The following is a 17,500-nucleotide window of genomic DNA, read 5'->3' as shown; positions in this document are numbered from 1 at the left end:
ATTAGGAGTTTCCGCACATCGTCAGCGGTCGCCGAGACGCCGCGCGGCCCCGCGGAAACTCTAAATGGGTTTCAGAACAGCCGTCAGCCAGTCGGATGTGAAAAATGTGTCCGGACAAGAACTAAATTAGCTAATCTAATTTTGTGTGTGTGTGTGTGTGTTTGTATGTGTGTGTGTGAGTGAGTGTGTGAGTGTGTGAGTGTGTGTGTGTGTGTGTGTGTGTGTGTGTGTGTGTGCGCGCGGTGTATATTTGCCCGCGCCGCCGCCAAATGTGTGCGCTGGCGTACTCGCCCGCTCCGCGCACTTTGTGTGCCGTAATTGAGCCATCGCTTGGCGGATGTCGCTTGAGCACACAACAGCCTTTCCGGTGAGCTTAAACAGCCGCCATAATTGAAATTAAAAGGTAACCACATTCATCACGCTGAGCCTGGGTTTAATTGAAATGTATGTTTGTTTGAGTGTGTGTGTGTGTGTGTGTGTGTGAACAAAAGCGCGTGAAGGTGGAGGGAGGCAAAGTTGGTGTGAATGTTTATGAAGAAGTGTGTGTGTGTGTGTGTGTGTGTGTGTGAACACAGTGAATGTGTAATGAGGCCGGGGAGCTAAGACTCCATATCTGTGCCTGTCTCCGTGATAAACGACGTGGGAGACAGATAGCATCCACGAACACCTTGCCTCCTCCTCCTCCTCCTCCTCCTCCTCCTCCTCCTCTTCATCGTCTCCGGCCTCTCTTTCACTCTTCTCACTCATTCCCCTGTTTATTCCAAGCTATCCTGTCTCTGCGCTTCAATATTTTGCCCTCCCTTCCCCCCCGCGACCTCTCGAAATCTTTCTTTTAACGGAGTCTGAAACTACAGTATGTCTTGACACACATATGACCTCTCACGCATGACCTTAGGACGGATGACGGATGCCCTCGCAACATGAGACCAATGTTTCATTATGATACAACACAAAGTAGAGTGTTTTAACGCGTCGCTGCAAGATAATATCGACACAAATGAGGGGAGAGGAGAAAGATTAAATTATCATTTCACGCAAAACCCCCCAAAAATATATATTTTTTAGTGGTATCCAGCCATGCAGAGATATTTTCCACCAAAGCTGATTTCAGACATGTATTGAATTCCCGGAAATGGTATGTGAGAAGTCTGCAAATGAAAAAAAACTCCCACATCTTTTCCTCTGACTTTTTCCAAGGTGCGTTCAGAAGAACCTCGAGCTTCATTGTCCGAGACCGACCGCGGCTAAACGCTGCCCTTCCGCGGAACTCGCGGGCCGTGAAACCCAACGGCCCTACAGCGGAGCCGCGGCAGAGTCTGGCCCCTGCGCCAGTGCACCGTCGCATTCTGCCGCAGGGAGCTCGGGAAAAATTCAAAGTGGAGGCCGCGAGGTGCTCCCCGTGCGGCGATGTGCAAGTTATCACTCACTGTCACGGTGCTGTCCCGGCTCAGGGCTGCCGCCGCTCTGTGACGGGACGCCACTCTCAACTTCCCCCACCCTCACTTTCTACTTCCCAAGGCCCCCGGCATCTGACAGCTGCCACTTAATTTAACGCTTTTTCTCTCCAGAACCTTGCCATTACACTACATAACCAGAATTTTTACGGGCTTTCATATACAAAAGAATATGACGCGGCGGGGCACCACGGACACTTCGGCCTTAGTTAGCTCCCTAAATCTGTCAGGGAGGCAGATGAATGGCCGAAAGGGGAACTTTTGCACAGATGACTCAAAAGTAAAAGTTAAAAAGGACACGCCTCCTATTTTTAAATATTGATGTCACCTTATCGGGACTGTGACTCAGCCTGTCAAAATAGTTAGAACCCTCTTTCCTGTGACTCTGTGGGATCTTATCTGCAGAAACAACCCCCACGATGTCACCTGGGTATTTGCAGCATGTGCGCCGAGGACCAAAAAATATATATATAGATAAATAAAATTAAATTAAATTACAGTTTGGGGTTTGGAGGACACTGGCGCTAAATCAGCAGACAGAGAGCGGGACTGATGCGAGACCCTGCCCAGTTGCATTATGGGAAATGCAGGGTCCAGTGTCCGTTTCGAATCTGTCGCTATAGCGACCCCCCCGGCTTCATGAAAGTGAAACACTAAATTGCGGAAATATGTTTGAAATTTTCGCCTCCGTCCGCGTCGTGGTGTAAACCCCGCCCATTTTCAGATAATCGATTGCGATTGGACCGGCAAATGAGCTCCCAGAGTTTGTCTGGGTCCCAGGCTACTGATACTGCTCTCAACCCATATTCCATCGTTAAGAAGTAGTGACACCATCGATGCGATCACTATGATGCTTTTGTCTTTGCCCCTGTGCCTCGTTGACGACAGGGCAGGGAGGAGCATAAATAACGAATCCCCAGTTACCACGCACGGGTTGTCGCGGGAAAAAGTTAAACTCCCTAATTTTCATGCAAACTCACTCTTTATGATTATGTTCAGGATTTATCCACTGACTAGCTGCAAAATCCACTTTAGACAACGACACGGGAGATTTCAATTTGCCAAAAATGGCAAAGACGGATTGAGTTTTCTTTCTGTGCTGTGCTTCCAAGGGGGACCCGAATGGTCTTACATTATTCTCCCCTCCGCTGTTTAGTCATCAGTTTTCTAATCTCTCACTGAACTGCCGGCATGTAATGAAGAGCAGGAGGCAGTGGAATTGTTTAAATTAAATTATATTCAATCCAGAAAGAAAAGAAAAAAAACAAAAACAAATCTCACCTCATCGGAGCGAGATGACTTTTCTTTTCGTTCACAGTCTCATGAATAATGATGAGAAACAACGCCGTCAAGTAAAAAAAAAAGGATTAGAGAATGACTCAAATTTGGCCGGCGCTTCTTCACGGCCTTCACAAATGAGAAAACTCAACACGGACGCTGACATTAATAAAATATGAATTTACTTCAGCTGCCTTTTTAAAGTTTTGTACTTTTTCCTCTTTAACCCGGGAGCACATGAAAGCACACTGGGGGTATGAGGAGGTGGGGGGGGGGGGGTTGTAAAAGGTGTGATGGGTCACAGATTACAGTATGTGGCAGACTCAGATATCTCAAGAACAGCTTTGAAGTGAAGCTTCAGCAGGCGGGCTGAGGAAAGAGATGACATTTGAAGTTCCAAGATATTGTAGTTTGTGAAACCGTCAAGAAATTCAGATGATGTTTATCAACCTACCTGCTATAAAATGACCGTATCTTATTTCACGCACGTCTACTGAATTGGCCTCTTCTCACATTGTCAGACCCTGGGATAAAGTATAGGCGTATACACCTGCGAAATTAATGACCAAAATGTTCTTGTCGTCGTGGTAATGGAGGTTTGACAGCAAAGGAGACGCGATATTCAATATTTCATCAAGAGGCCCGCGACGGCTGTGCAAGGTTTACGAACTGTGTTTATCCATCAACTCAAGATCAATCCCCGACTCCAAAAGTGTAAATACCTTGTTCACTAGTTCAACCTGAAACAAACTCATAGTTAATGGCTTTATCAAGGGCGGTTTTTTAATGGTGGTCAGCGGCTTGTAGTGTTAGGAAAGCAGTTTTTAGTCGTTGGAGAAAAGTGGCCGAGTGAAATAAGAAAGCATAAAATTGAAAATGTCAGTTTCCCTTTTAATGCGTGCCACAAATTCATATTGATCGTGGCAGCTGGGCTTCAGGGCAAATGAAATCCATCACTCTTTGAGAGTGATTGTTTTTCCCACACTCGTTTTTTTTTTTGGTAATTCAGAACCACATGTTTACCAGTTTCTCCCCCCGGGATATTGCTCCGAGACACACATATACATACAGATGTAGAGAATAATCATGCGGCAGACAGACACACACACACACACACACACACACCTGAATAAAAACACACACATATATATATATATATATATATACAGAGAGCAGCGTCTGAGAGAGACATTAACTGGTTTCTCTCGGCTCGGTGAGTCTGAGAGCGGCAGGAACAACAGAAGGACAGAATTCAATAAGGAATAATAATAAGGTAATGCTCTCGCCACACTAAAGAAGCAATTACTGAAATGTAGCAGCCATTTGTAAGTTTCCTGTGGAGGGGGCGGGGGGGGGGGGGGGGGGGGGGGGGTGTCTCTAAGAAAATGCACACAAATGCACATCAAAACGAAGTGAACACGCACAAAAAGAGATTGTACTTAAAGCCTTATTGATATAGACACTTTGGATTTATGCCAAGGGCTGGATATCAGTTCATAACAAATGACGGCAACAGATCAATACGCAGTTGCTCAGTTGACCGATTAGCATCATGTCTTCCGTGATCCATCGTGTGGGACGTTTGCCCGAGACATCAAATAACAGGACAATAATGATGTCAATGTTTGTTCCCAAGGGTCTGCAGACGCCTGTGGATTCCATAGGTACATGGTCATAAGAGCGTAAAAACACGCATCGCACAAAGTCACTTCCAGCGTCGAAACAGAAATCAAGACCCATCCAGACTCGCGGCTGAACAGCGTTTGTTATTTGCTCGTCCGCTGCGCCGCTCTTCCATTTGCCAGAGGACGCTGACACCGTCGGTGTTGTTGTTTTTCCTTTTCTCATTAAAACTCAGAACAGCGTTCAGCATGAACAACTTGGAACAGCATGTTATATGAGGAGAAAAACCTGGCATAGCTGCCACCGGAGAGACTCGTCTCGTTGACCCTCTGCAACATCGTTTTTGGGTTTTTTTTTTAACCTGAGTTCATAAAGTCTGTTTACTTTGTTTCATACATAGCACGTCGTGGCTACGTCGCTCACTGTCTCCGGGAGAGATTCATCCTCTCGAACAGGATGAACCTGTCTCATGAAAAATAAACGCCTCTCCCTCTATTACGCTCGCTCAGTGGCCATGTGGTTGCTAATACTGTTCATACTTAAATCACATCACTGCAAAGTTGGAGCTTCTTCGTCTTCCGTAAGGTACGGAAGACTATGAGGGCCATAAGGAGAAAAAATAAAAGAGGGGGAAGATTTTTTAAATGTATTTACCATTTCGAGTATAAAGTCGGAATGTCGAGATTAAAAGTCGAAATAGCCGTAAACTTCCGTGTAGTGGTACCAGTTCAGCTGTCACACATCCACGTTAGCTAAAGTTAGCGAAGCCACGCTAAGCTTCGGTAACTGTGCGCCGCTCAAAATTCATCAACGGTTGTTCGCAAGTGAACGTTATCGTGTCAGGTCGCACGTTGACGTTCATGCGTCGTTTCTTCCACATACAGCCTGTGAATAAGAGTATCGCAACTTTACAACTTGGTTAGCAGCTAGCGTTAGCTTAGCCAACTGGCTAACAAAACATCAACATCCGGTTCTTTTTGGTGCTGCTGAAAAGTGCTTCCGGGTCACAATTTTTCAACTATATTCTCGGGAATAATATTTCAACTTTATTCTCGAAATGTAAGATTATAAAAAACTCGTCCTCCTCTCATTTCTTTTCCTTCTGCCGGGCCATAATACGCTTCCGTAGTAATGTAACATATCTCTTTGGAATAAACAAAACTGTTTCTGAAGAATGTCAATGTCCAGTATAGCTCCTGATCGGACAACATGAGTTAGGAGGTAAGAGTGAAGGCCAGCGGCCGTCCATCACGGCTGATGCGAGATTAATTCGAACATCATTATAAAAACTGGAGGAAAGTTGTTGAAGACGGTTTCCCGCTGATTTCGAGACTTTACGAATAACTGTTGTTGAGGAGGAGAAATCTGTCATGTTTTCTTTGAGTGACAGATGCTGAGAGTAAATGTGTGTGTGTATTTACTGATTGATGTGTGTTCGCTCTCTGGCTGATTGGACACAAACAGACAATCAACAACACACACACACTCTCACAGACACACACACACACACACACACACACATATACACACACACACACACACACACATATACACACATGCCCACCACAGTGCAGTGTGTCCACAGGGGCTCTCTGCATGATTAGAGACGAAGACACCCTCGGCTGATTGCTCCATTCTTGGTGATTACGAGACACGCACACGCACACACACACACACACACACACACACACACACACACACACACACACACACACACACACACACACACACACACACACACACACACACACACACACACACACACACACACACACACACACACACACACACACACACACACACAAAATATGTGTTGATCAAAATTGATCTCTTGTGTGGAGTTTTCGACGCTTTGGTCGAACACATCTGTTAGCTATGTTTAAAAAAAACAAACATATTTGTTCTCCACTTTCTTTTGTATATATTTTTGGAGCGTATACATACAGTAAATGCTACATGTACCTGCCTCACTTTAGTAAATATTTGCATGTGAGTAAAATCCATATTTATATATATATATATTGTATACATATTAATAATGTATACTATATATAGTTTTTTGCATGTTTTTGTCCACAAGTTACATGTTTGCATTGTGTGCACCTGCTGTACATCATGGTGAATGTGCTTTATACATAGGAACAGATACTGCTCAACATACATTTTTTATGACTTGCTACAAGCTACGGAAGAGTATTAGGGCCAGTTATAAGAAGAAAAAAATGAGATTTTTTAATCTTTTTTTGTCGAGCGAATAAAGATGAAATACTACTTTGAGAATAAAGTTGAAATACTACTTCGAAAATAGAGTTGAAATATTACTTTGAGAATAAAGTTGAATATTGTGACTTTTCAACTTTTTGACTTTATTCTCGACATTTCAACTTTACTGTCGAAATGTTAAGTAAATAAAAAAAAAAAAGTATGCCTGGCCCCTAACATTCTTCTGTATGAGGCAAATATAAAGTTGGACAACCAGTAATTATTAACACTTCAAAAATATAAATACACTATAACTAATTAAATAGGGTTTCAAACTCTTCTTCCGGTCGGACTGGAACGCAAAACAAACGCAGGCTTTCAACGAAGGGGTTCGTGTTTAAAAAAGAAAAAAGAAAATAGCTACAGGTTGTTGGCTGCGTGCCTCAACTCCACCGGCCAACGTGTCACAGGACATTAGGTATGTGAAAATGACACTCGACAGGTCCACACACACACACACACACACACACACACACACACACACACACACACACACACACACACACACACACACACACACACACACACACACACACACACACACACACACACACACACACACACACACACACACACACACACACACACACACACACACACACACACACACACACACACACACACACACACACACACACACACACACACACACACACACACACACACACACACACACACACACACACACACACACACACACACACACACACACACACACACACACACACACACACACACACACACACAGACGAACGCCTTGTCCTGGCTAGTAAAGAGCTGTCAGGTTATTACGCCCAATAAACATGTCAGCCTCACCAGATGGTGGAGTAAAGCAGTTTTTACGGCTGCTCCGTCGGTGTGTGTTGACATGTTTACTCGTCCGGGAGTGGGTAGGTGTATATTTTCCCAAACCTAAAGTTTTTCCCCCAGGTGTCTGTTGTGCACGCAGGCGTGGAGATGTACGCCGGCTGACCTACAATTATTTATCGGCACACTGTGTGTGTGTGTGTGTGTGTGTGTGTGTGTGTGTGTGTGTGTGTGTGTGTTTTTTCTTCGTGCGTTTCTCACGAATGTGTGAAGACACTTTTTTAAAGTACTTTGTGGAGTTTGTGCCCAAAAGTGCGGCTGTCGATAATTATAGTTTGTATCATGAGTTCTACATAAACGCATTCGACAAAAAAAAATGAAGAAGGAGAACGCAAGTATTCTAGTGTCCAAATATCATTTGTAAATGGCTTATGAATAGTTTTATTGCAGTGTTTCGGTCTGAAATGCCAAATATTGAACAATATTTGTTTTTATGGAAACTGCTGTTCTTTTTAGATTCTGTGTCGACTTCATAACCGTGTTACATCTGCAGATTACGTAGGTATGAGCATGATCTACTTATCGTCATGCCTTTCGTTAGGCCAGAAAAACGGAGGAGGAAAATGAAATATGTAAATACATTCATCAATCATGTTTTACACTAAGCTCATAATGACATCGGCTCCGGCCTAAAAGTGCATCATGATGCGTAGATCCTCCTGCGCAGCGAGGTATGTCCTCTATATTAAATCAGATGAGTCTGAAACACTCCTCCCCTGTAAGTATAGATATGAACACGGCATTTGGTACAAACTATATGGTTATTAAATCTCCTTTCGATATTTTTCTTTTCGCGACTCACAGCCGGTAAACGAGCGAGACAGGCGCCTCTGACTTGAGAGAGCCAATCGTGACGTCTCTCTTTCAAAACGTCTCGTACCGGAGCTTCATTCCGTCGCCCGCAGCTTCGACCAGCGATCGGATGCGACGTGATCCGGAGAGAAATCCGGAGAGCATGCGCACGTTTTCACGCGCGAGTGCGTCGGAAATGAACGAGGTGAGTTAATGTTCTGAGCCACTTTCCAACCGTCCGACAGTATTGGATCCGATTTTTTTTGGGCGGAGTTAATTGGCAGTCGACCTTTTTTCGCACCGGATCTGCTCGGCAGAAAACTGATCATATCATGTAGACAGTCAAATACATTTTCTGAGGCGTGGGCGTAAAGATATAATCATAATTTTAGAAAACATAATTCGGAGAAACTTGCACTTCTCCTTTTCCCCCTTTTCTATTATTTAACCGGGCAAAAGTTTCAGTGACATTAAAATCCCTTTTTTTCAAAGAGAGACCAACGAGGCAACATCAGAAACAAAATTACAACAATAAATACAACACGGGCGACGAAGGCAGGACAAGGAAGACGTTATATCAGAGCAGGGACGGGGATCTATTTTTCCTTTATGGGGCCAATGCGAAGATATTTAACACATACATTATATTTTTCTACTGAGTGTTTGTGTCTCTGTCCTCATTTGGTTGCTGTGGCGGTGTTTTTTTTTAATCTCCATGGACATGAAGCTCTCTGTGAATTTGAATGGGTTACATACTTGCTTATCATATCACACCGGCCCGCTCTCTTCCTCGCGAGACGGCATGGCGAAGACGATGCACACAAGTTGCTCAAACAAAAGTCCTCAGCTTTACTGGTTTAATCCGGGGTCGGGGCCCCCGGGGGTCATTCCTCGCTCGTATCGGCCCACCTCCAACCCCGTCCGTTCTTTTCTTTTACTCTTCCTATTGCAGGTTGAGAACGAGACACTTATTGTTCGGTGACCTTGGGCGACTCGTCAGTACGCTGTTGCCATGTATCAAAGATCCACCGCGTGACGCCTGGACGACAGAGGCAGCACCGTGGGGGCCCCTGACTCTGAGGGGCCCCCGCGAAGAAAAAGGCCAGCCTGCTATTTTATGTCGTTTTTTTAATTTTCATTTTAGTATACAGAATGTACAGGGTTTTGTTTCTTTTTCTTCTGCGTTGTCATTATTAATATTCCAATTACCTTGCAGGCGAGATCAAACCCTCTCCCTGGTCGTATTCAGCCCCAACCCTGAAATAGAGCATGAATAATGTCAGTGTTTGGCGAAGGTGTAGAGAATGTAACGGCTACTTTAGACGTTTTCAAGTGTCCCCTCTGATGAAACCCCAAATATACTGAATGAACTGGATATCTGCAGTGAATGTTCACGTTCATTCACACTCCGAATCGTAACAAGCAGAGCTGTGTTTCGCAGTCTTTCTTCTTCTTTGTGCCCCCCCCCCCCCCAGTCACCTGTCATTTGGAAAATAAAATCAGAGTTCAGGAGCCGCGGGCGTAACTCTGCTAAAACAACTTGAAACTAGTCCGTCACCGACGCAGCGGTGGGGGGGAGAAGAGAGAGAGGAAAAAGTGTGATGGAGCGATAGAGAGGGAGAGAGAGAGAGGGGGGGTGAATAATAATGGCATGATGAAATGACTGTAGATGAGAAAGTGATGGTGCGATAGAGGGAGAGAATTAAGTTCTCAGAGGAAAGCTGATTTTCTCCCAATCTATCTTTCTGCCTAGTTCCCCGACTAATAGAGATCTAAGTCTGAGTCCATCGGGGGGGGAGGAGAGAGAGAGAGAGAGAGAGAGAGAGAGAGAGAGAGAGAGAGAGAGAGAGAGAGAGAGAGAGAGAGAGAGAAGGGGCGATCATTAGAAGTCAGAGTTGGCACTTTGACAAATACAACTTCGACTAATCGCACACACACCTGACGGAGGAGGAGGAGGAGGAGGAGAAGAGAGGGGGATGAAAAGAGAGGAGGAGGAGAAGAGGAAGGGAGGAGGGGGAGGAGAAGAGAGGGGGATGAGAGAGGAGGAGGAGGAAGGGAGGAGGAGGAGAAGAGAGGGGGATGAGAGAGGAGGAGGAGGAGAGGAGGAGGAGAAGAGAGGGGGATGAGAGAGGAGGAGGAGGAGGAGGAGGAAGGGAGGAGGAGGAGAAGAGAGGGGGATGAGAGAGGAGGAGGAGGAGAGGAGGAGGAGAAGAGAGGGGGATGAGAGAGGAGGAGGAGAAGAGGAAGGGAGAGGGAGGAGGGGGAGGAGAAGAGAGGGGGATGAGAGAGGAGGAGGAGGAGGAGGAGGAAGGGAGGAGGAGGAGAAGAGAGGGGGATGAGAGAGGAGGAGGAGGAAGAGGAGAGGGGGAGGAGAAGAGAGGGGGATGAGAGAGGAGGAGGAGGAGGAAGAGGAGAGGGGGAGGAGAAGAGAAGGGGATGAGAGAGGAAGAGGAGAGGAGCATGAGAGGGGAGGAGGAGGAGAGGAGGAGAAGAAGAGAGGGGGATGAGAGAGGAGGAGGATGAGACAGGAGGAGGAGGAGGAGAAGAGAGGGGGATGAGAGAGGAGGAGGATGAGAGAGGAGGAGGAGGAGGAGAAGAGAGGGGGATGAGAGAGGAGGAGGATGAGAGAGGAGGAGGAGGAGGAGGAGGAGGAAGAGGAGAGGGGGAGGAGAAGAGAGGGGGATGAGAGAGGAGGAGAGAGGAGGAGGAGGAGGAGGAGGAGGAAGAGGAGAGGGGGAGGAGAAGAGAGGGGGATGAGAGAGGAGGAGGAGGAGACAGGAGGAGGAGGAGGAGAAGGAAGAGGAGAGGAGGAAGAGGAGAGGGGGATGAGAGGGGAACGATACAAAGGGGGGACGGGAGAAGTGGTAACATCATGGAACATGAACACTCGAGCACAGACTTGGAAAAAGCAGATCAAGACGTTTCCTGTCATTGGGCTGATTGGTGACAAAATATGATGATGCCCCAAACAGCAGAAATATGCTCTTTGTTTTTCTTCTTCTTCACTTTTCATCCTTTCACTGATCCTCATTAATAGTTCTTGTGTAATTGCGAAAGCTGCCTGTGATAACGTAAGAGACGAGCGAGGAGCCATATTAAAAAATATACCAATATATAAGTTGTGTTCCTGTTCATCAATTCTGTTTTTTTTGTCGTCGCTTTCTCTACGCTGAATAAAAAAGAAATCTGTCTCTTAATCAAAGCTTGTTTACAAAAATTGAAATTAGCTTTATGTTTCGACCAAAAAAAAACAGCTAAAAGAGGCTAAAACGCTCAGAAGGAGATACTTAACGCCCTGCATTTGTCTGTCAATATGAAACATCAATGCTAACCAAAATAACTCAGGCCCTTGAATTCCCTTTGGCCTTAAATAAATCTGATTAATGAAAGACCTTACCAAACCCTATTATGTCTGGAAAACAACTTCACTGTAGAACAGACCTCTAAAAAGGATATATATTTTTTTAAATATGAATACTTCCCCGACCGTCTCAGAGCGCCAACGCGGAGACGGTCTCCGTCCTCTTCGCGTCCACCTCGCCGTGCCCCCCTTTTCCCTTTCATCGCTGCACGTCGCCGAGGAGCGGACGTTTCCGAGAGACGACCAGAAAAGAAGAGGAAAGTTTCGGGTCCTCTATAGCAAAGTTCACTTTCTGTTCCTCTCTCCCCCCCAACAGCAAGGGCTAATGGATTAGTTCAATGTGCTGATTTCTGCAGAAAACCGCCACTCTGTGTGTGTGTGTGTGTGTGTGTGTGTGTTTTGTTGTGTCCAGTGGAAAGTGAAGCGACATTAGCCAAGGTTCCTTTCTGAGACGAGTACATCACTTGCTGGAAGCCTCTGGCTTTATTTTTGTTATCTGGAGTGTACGAGTGTGGCGCCCGGGAAGTGTGTACGCGTGCGTCCACGCGCGACAAACATCTGGATATAGCTCCGCCACTTTGTCCCATCATGGCACAAAACACATTGGCGCTAAATAATACATACGTGTCACCGGGCGCACGTCTCAAAACAACAAGAGGCGACCAAACGGGGGATGAAAAGGGGCCGGAGGACGGGAAGAGGCTTCGCTCGCACCACTCAGAAGGAAACAGCTGACGCTTCAGGTCGGCAGGTGGACCGAAAGGGGTCTTCGTGGCCCCTTTTTGAGTCCTGACTTTCTTTTACTGGTCTATTTAATATCCATTTTCTATAGAATGGAGCACAGTTTAGTGTCCTTTTTGACCTGAAGTCCACAGTATCGTTTCAGAGAAGGAGAAAAGGCTCTTTACGATGAGATAAATATTAGGTACGCTGCAAAAAAATCCATATGTTGCAATCCTGTAATTCTGACAATTGGTGATTTCACTCGCGTTAGCGCGATTCAAAGGAAAGATAAAGCAGTATCCTGGATTAAGACACGACATGGCAAATCAGTGCAATGCCCTAAAAAAAATAATTAATACAAGCGTTTAAAAAAGTATTGCAAACATTTAAATTTGTACAGGAAACAGGTGGAAATAATTGGACCAAATGTCGGGACCGTTTTGCTCCATTATAAGATGATTTCAATATACTGGGAATTATGGCGTCGGTTTTTTCAGAAAGACTAACATCCTGCTTCTTCCTGCTCCATATTTGAAGAGATATAAAGCGATCGGAGTGATAAATGAGAAAGAAACATCTTATGTCTAATGTTCTCCCTGGGGGTTATTTCCATGTGCCTGTCCAAATCCATCAACGAAGACCTCTCAAGTACCCGGGTATTTATGAATCCGCCCGGTCTGATAATGCCTACTACACCAACACCATTTAATGAGTCACAACAACACCTATAACCCCCAGCACATATGGAGGACGATAATTCCCCCCCACGTTATGGCTGGATAAGAGTTTGCATTCACAGCTCCGAGAGGGGACGGGCATCTATATTTCATCCAGGAGCGATGAGCGAGCTGGGACACCCGGTAAAGTGGTGGAGGGAAAGAGAGGGTAGGGGGGGGACGGGGACATGCATCCATATTTCATCAGGGAGAGACACTTGGCTAAAACAACTGGTAAGTGGTAGAAAAGAAAGGGTCGGAAGGAGAGAGGACACGCATTCATATTTCATCACAAGGGGGAAATACACATAGCTAATAAAACAGGCAAAAACAGCGCGGGGGGGGCGGGGAAAGGCGACAGCCAGCTTCTAACTGATGACTCTTGGGGAATATCAATAAATAGGCATGAGGGACACTCTTTTAAAGGGGAGGACGGAGTGAAACAGAGCGAGCCGCACACATCCATATTTCATCAGAGAGGGGTGACTGAAATGGCCAGTTACAGGTGGGTGTCGATGCGGAGGCATCAGGACCACTAACAGTGGCAGGGAGCGGCGGGCGGGCGGGCGGGCGGGCAGAGTGGGTGCTCCGCTGAGGCAGAAGCACATCCAAAAGCTGATAACTGCCTCGGTGAATATGGACACATCCACGGTGTCATTTATAGACAGCCATTAGACTCAGGGCTGTTACTCTGGTGACAGTTTAAGACGTCCTTTTTACTCCGGGGGCCCGGCATTCGTTTTGTGCCTTGCACACGGGCCGCGGGGGGGCCGGTGGGTTCGCAGCGCCCCAGTTTTATTTGTGATGGATAAAAGCAAAGCACAACGTCAAATCTGCAACCGTTGCTTTTCTTCGCCCACTGGAACATACGAGCTCATGACCGAAAAACTTGAAACCTGTGATACTTGATTTTGTTTCTGTGTGTAAAGAAGGATGGATTATGTTTGAACTCAACTGTTATTGTGGTTTACAGGATCATTTTGGTTATTGGGGTTACGTCATTCAAGGGACTTTTAGTTTGAATTTCATAATGCTTTTGGGATTTTTGGTTTCCACCTTCTGTTATTTCCTGTTTTACTTATTTTTTTTTAGAGCCTTTTTAATTTTTGCACAATAACAAAGAGCAAAGAAAAAAGAATCAGGACCCTAACTAACCATTACAACTCAATACCATATTGCAAATAAAATGTTAGCAACTCTCTTCCACCATTTTCATGTGTATATGGCGTCAGCAACCTGGCAAACTCCAAATTTTCACATACTTACTACGTTATTGTCCTGGCTGCAGTGGCGTTCACGTGAATATTTCCAATCAGTAACAATTTTTTTCCGATTATTATGACGATTTCGTCCGTTCACTTTATTCCATTTCTGTTCCTTCCATGTTGCCCAGTGTTTTTTCTTGGCTCTTTGTTCTGAGAGTTATGATAACTCTTTGTGTGAAGGTGCCCGGCTATACAGCAAGCAACACACACTTCTAATAAAAGTTGCAGGCAGCCGGCGTGCCTTTGAGGTTTCACTGGAAGCAATCGTGAGCCCATAGACAACAGATTCAATGAAAACAACAACAACAACGACAAAAACGATGACATTCCGTAAACAAGAGTTGGAACAAAGGTGTAGTTAAAAAAAAGAAATACGACAACCAGGGAGCTGGATTCACAAAATGATAGACTTACTGTCGGGTAAGTTACAGCGTGCTTTATGACAGGATGAGTGTCCCCGGTGCAGGATCCACATTAAGTTCACACAGGAAGCACAGCACAGTTGTTAATCTAACACACACACAGAGTTCAGCAGTAAGAGAGTATCCTATACAACAGTTCGCCCAGCAGTTAGTTCTCAAAGTGAGTTGGTTCAAAGAAAAAGAAGATAGCAGGAAAACAAAATTGTATAATATTAAAAAAAACGGTAATGAAAGAGGAAACCTGTAGTCTCCTACGGTTCATGTTGAAATGTAATAGTCGTCTTAGGGAGTAGCTGAGTTCACATGACTTTGCCACATTTTAAATTAGTGGCAAATGAAGATTGCTTTCCCTACTTTTTACTGAGATATTGGGTCCATACCATTTTCCCTAAAATTTGTCCCTACCCCTCCGTTCTCGTCCCTACCCCTCAGTTCTCGTCCCTACCCCTCCGTTCTCATCCCTACCCCTCCGTTCTTCCACTCCAGCTGAAGTCAGCATCTGACCACCCTACGATTGAAGGGCCGTTGGAAGTAGTTTGAAGGGGTAGATAACCCCTACTCCTTGATCTTCGAAAAGAAATTGGACACCCTACCCTAAGCGGTAACCCCCAAAAAACGGAGGGGTAGGGCAAAATCGGGCAAATGTGATGGGCCCGTTGACTCCACCTGGTTCACTGTCTCCACCCCGCCCTTGGTCACACGCACCAAGAAGAGGGCGGAAGGCAGCACAACCATTAAATGACGGCAACAATGTGATAGAACACACTCACGGCAAAGGCCCCAAGATCATACAACGGGAGGGAAAAACCCTGGAGTGTCTTACAAATCGATTACAGGCAATCGATCATACTGAGCAGCGGGAAAAATTTAAAATTCAAATTAAGCGGAGAAGCTCGGGCTTTGAATTTGTGACTAATGACTCTTCTGCATCGGGACGTAATCCCTTCAAGAGACGATCGCGACGCATCTTCGAATGCACGCCCCTGATTATTGGTCAGGGGCGTCTCATTTGACTAAGGGGCGAATTATGCGACCCCTTTAACTGTCGCATAATTCTGCCACATGGACTCGTAGAGCAGGACTGGGTATCTTTCCTCTCGCTCTAGCTTTCATAGCCTTCACATGTTCTAACCCTCACATGTTGGCTCTCTCTCCACTCACCCACAGCGAGAACACTGCGGAGCAGAACAGATCTGTCTTTTCAACTAACACCTCTGCCTTCAGTCGAACAGATAGTTCTCCCAGGCCGGCACTCGCAGCAGGTTCACTTGACCTGGCCTCGGGGCCGGGTCCACCGTTAGACCAACCGTGCCATTAACCGTGGTCCAACACACAAACACACACACCAGGGAACATGCACGCACGCACGCACACACACACACACACACACACACACACACACACACACACACACACACAGGTACTTATTCTTTAAGATAACCCAAATCCTTAAACAAACACACACATTTCATGGACGTTCTCTTTTTCTGAACACACACACACCCACACTTGCACAATCTCCAGTCCCATGGAACTTGGGAGATTGCCTCCTCCACTCCAGTGCATTGTGGGTACGCGGGATTGACTAATCGCTCTGTCACAAGTGTACCGCGCTGCATCTCTCTCCGCTAATGCAACGGCGCGTGCGGCCGCGCGGCTGGCGTGCGCGCGCGTGCGTGCTCGCTTTGCAACGCGGGGTTCCGGAGAGCAAGAGCGTCGCCATTGTGTTGTGCAATTGTGTGCCTGCGTGTGCATCAGCATTCGTTCATTTGAACGTTTCAGTGGATAGGTGTGTGTGTGTGTGTGTGTGAATGTATGTGTGTGTGTGTGTGTGTGTGTGTGTGTGTGTGTGTGTGTGTGTGAAAATGAGGGCTCCTTATTTGGCCTGACAGGGCAATGAGCCGCTGAGACGAGATGAGCTTTATTTATCGGGCTCTGGGCCGTTTTGTGTTTGCGCGCACGTGTGTGTGTGTGTGTGTGTGTGTGTGTGTGTGCGCGTGCGTGCACAAGCGCGTGCGTGTCCCCCGTGTGAGTTTCTGTGCCCCTCAGACTAAAAATGATCACAGCGGTGCAGTGGTGCACTCTCGTCACTGCGTGTGCTGACAACATAATTGGCTCGCCTGGCATTTCAATTCGCCACCGCCACATTGCTGCGGGCTACTCCATGCTCTGCTCTGTTAGCCACCGCTGCTAATCATCCCGGAGGGACGGAGGGGCCGCGGCGGCGCGCTCGGGCCGTCCGGTCTAGACACACCGCTGGGCCAGATTCAGCATTGGAAATGGATATGAAGCGTTCGCCTCGTGCAGCGTTCGCATCAGAACCTTTCTTTCTCGGCTCGTTTGCTGTTTTCGCGTCTATTTCAGGAGCATCACACGTCGGACGGAAGCGACAGCGTTTGCTCATTTTCTTCAAATGCCATCTATCTAACAACTGCGTGCAAAAGGTTTCCCTGGCAAGTGACCTCTCGCGGTCACTGGCTTCTCTTGATATCGCAAAGATGGAAGGAGAGTGATAATGGTGAATCGCCACACGCTCTCGTCTCCTCGCTGACGGTCACGGCTGGGTTCTGTTTCAACCTCGGCGGCAGCCTTTTCTTTACATTCGCTAAGTAGTTCCCCTATAGTGAACCAGACTTTATCAACAGAGTCCTTATTGGCCTTACTGGTGGTTTTTGAAAGGCGCCGACAGGTCGCTCTGTGGTCGTTTGCGTGTCCCCTTCGTGGTCATTCAAACGCT

This window comes from Scophthalmus maximus, chromosome 10 (assembly GCF_022379125.1).
Source record: "Scophthalmus maximus strain ysfricsl-2021 chromosome 10, ASM2237912v1, whole genome shotgun sequence".
NCBI classification, from domain to species: domain Eukaryota; kingdom Metazoa; phylum Chordata; class Actinopteri; order Pleuronectiformes; family Scophthalmidae; genus Scophthalmus; species Scophthalmus maximus.
Note: the sequence above shows the minus strand (reverse complement) of the source record.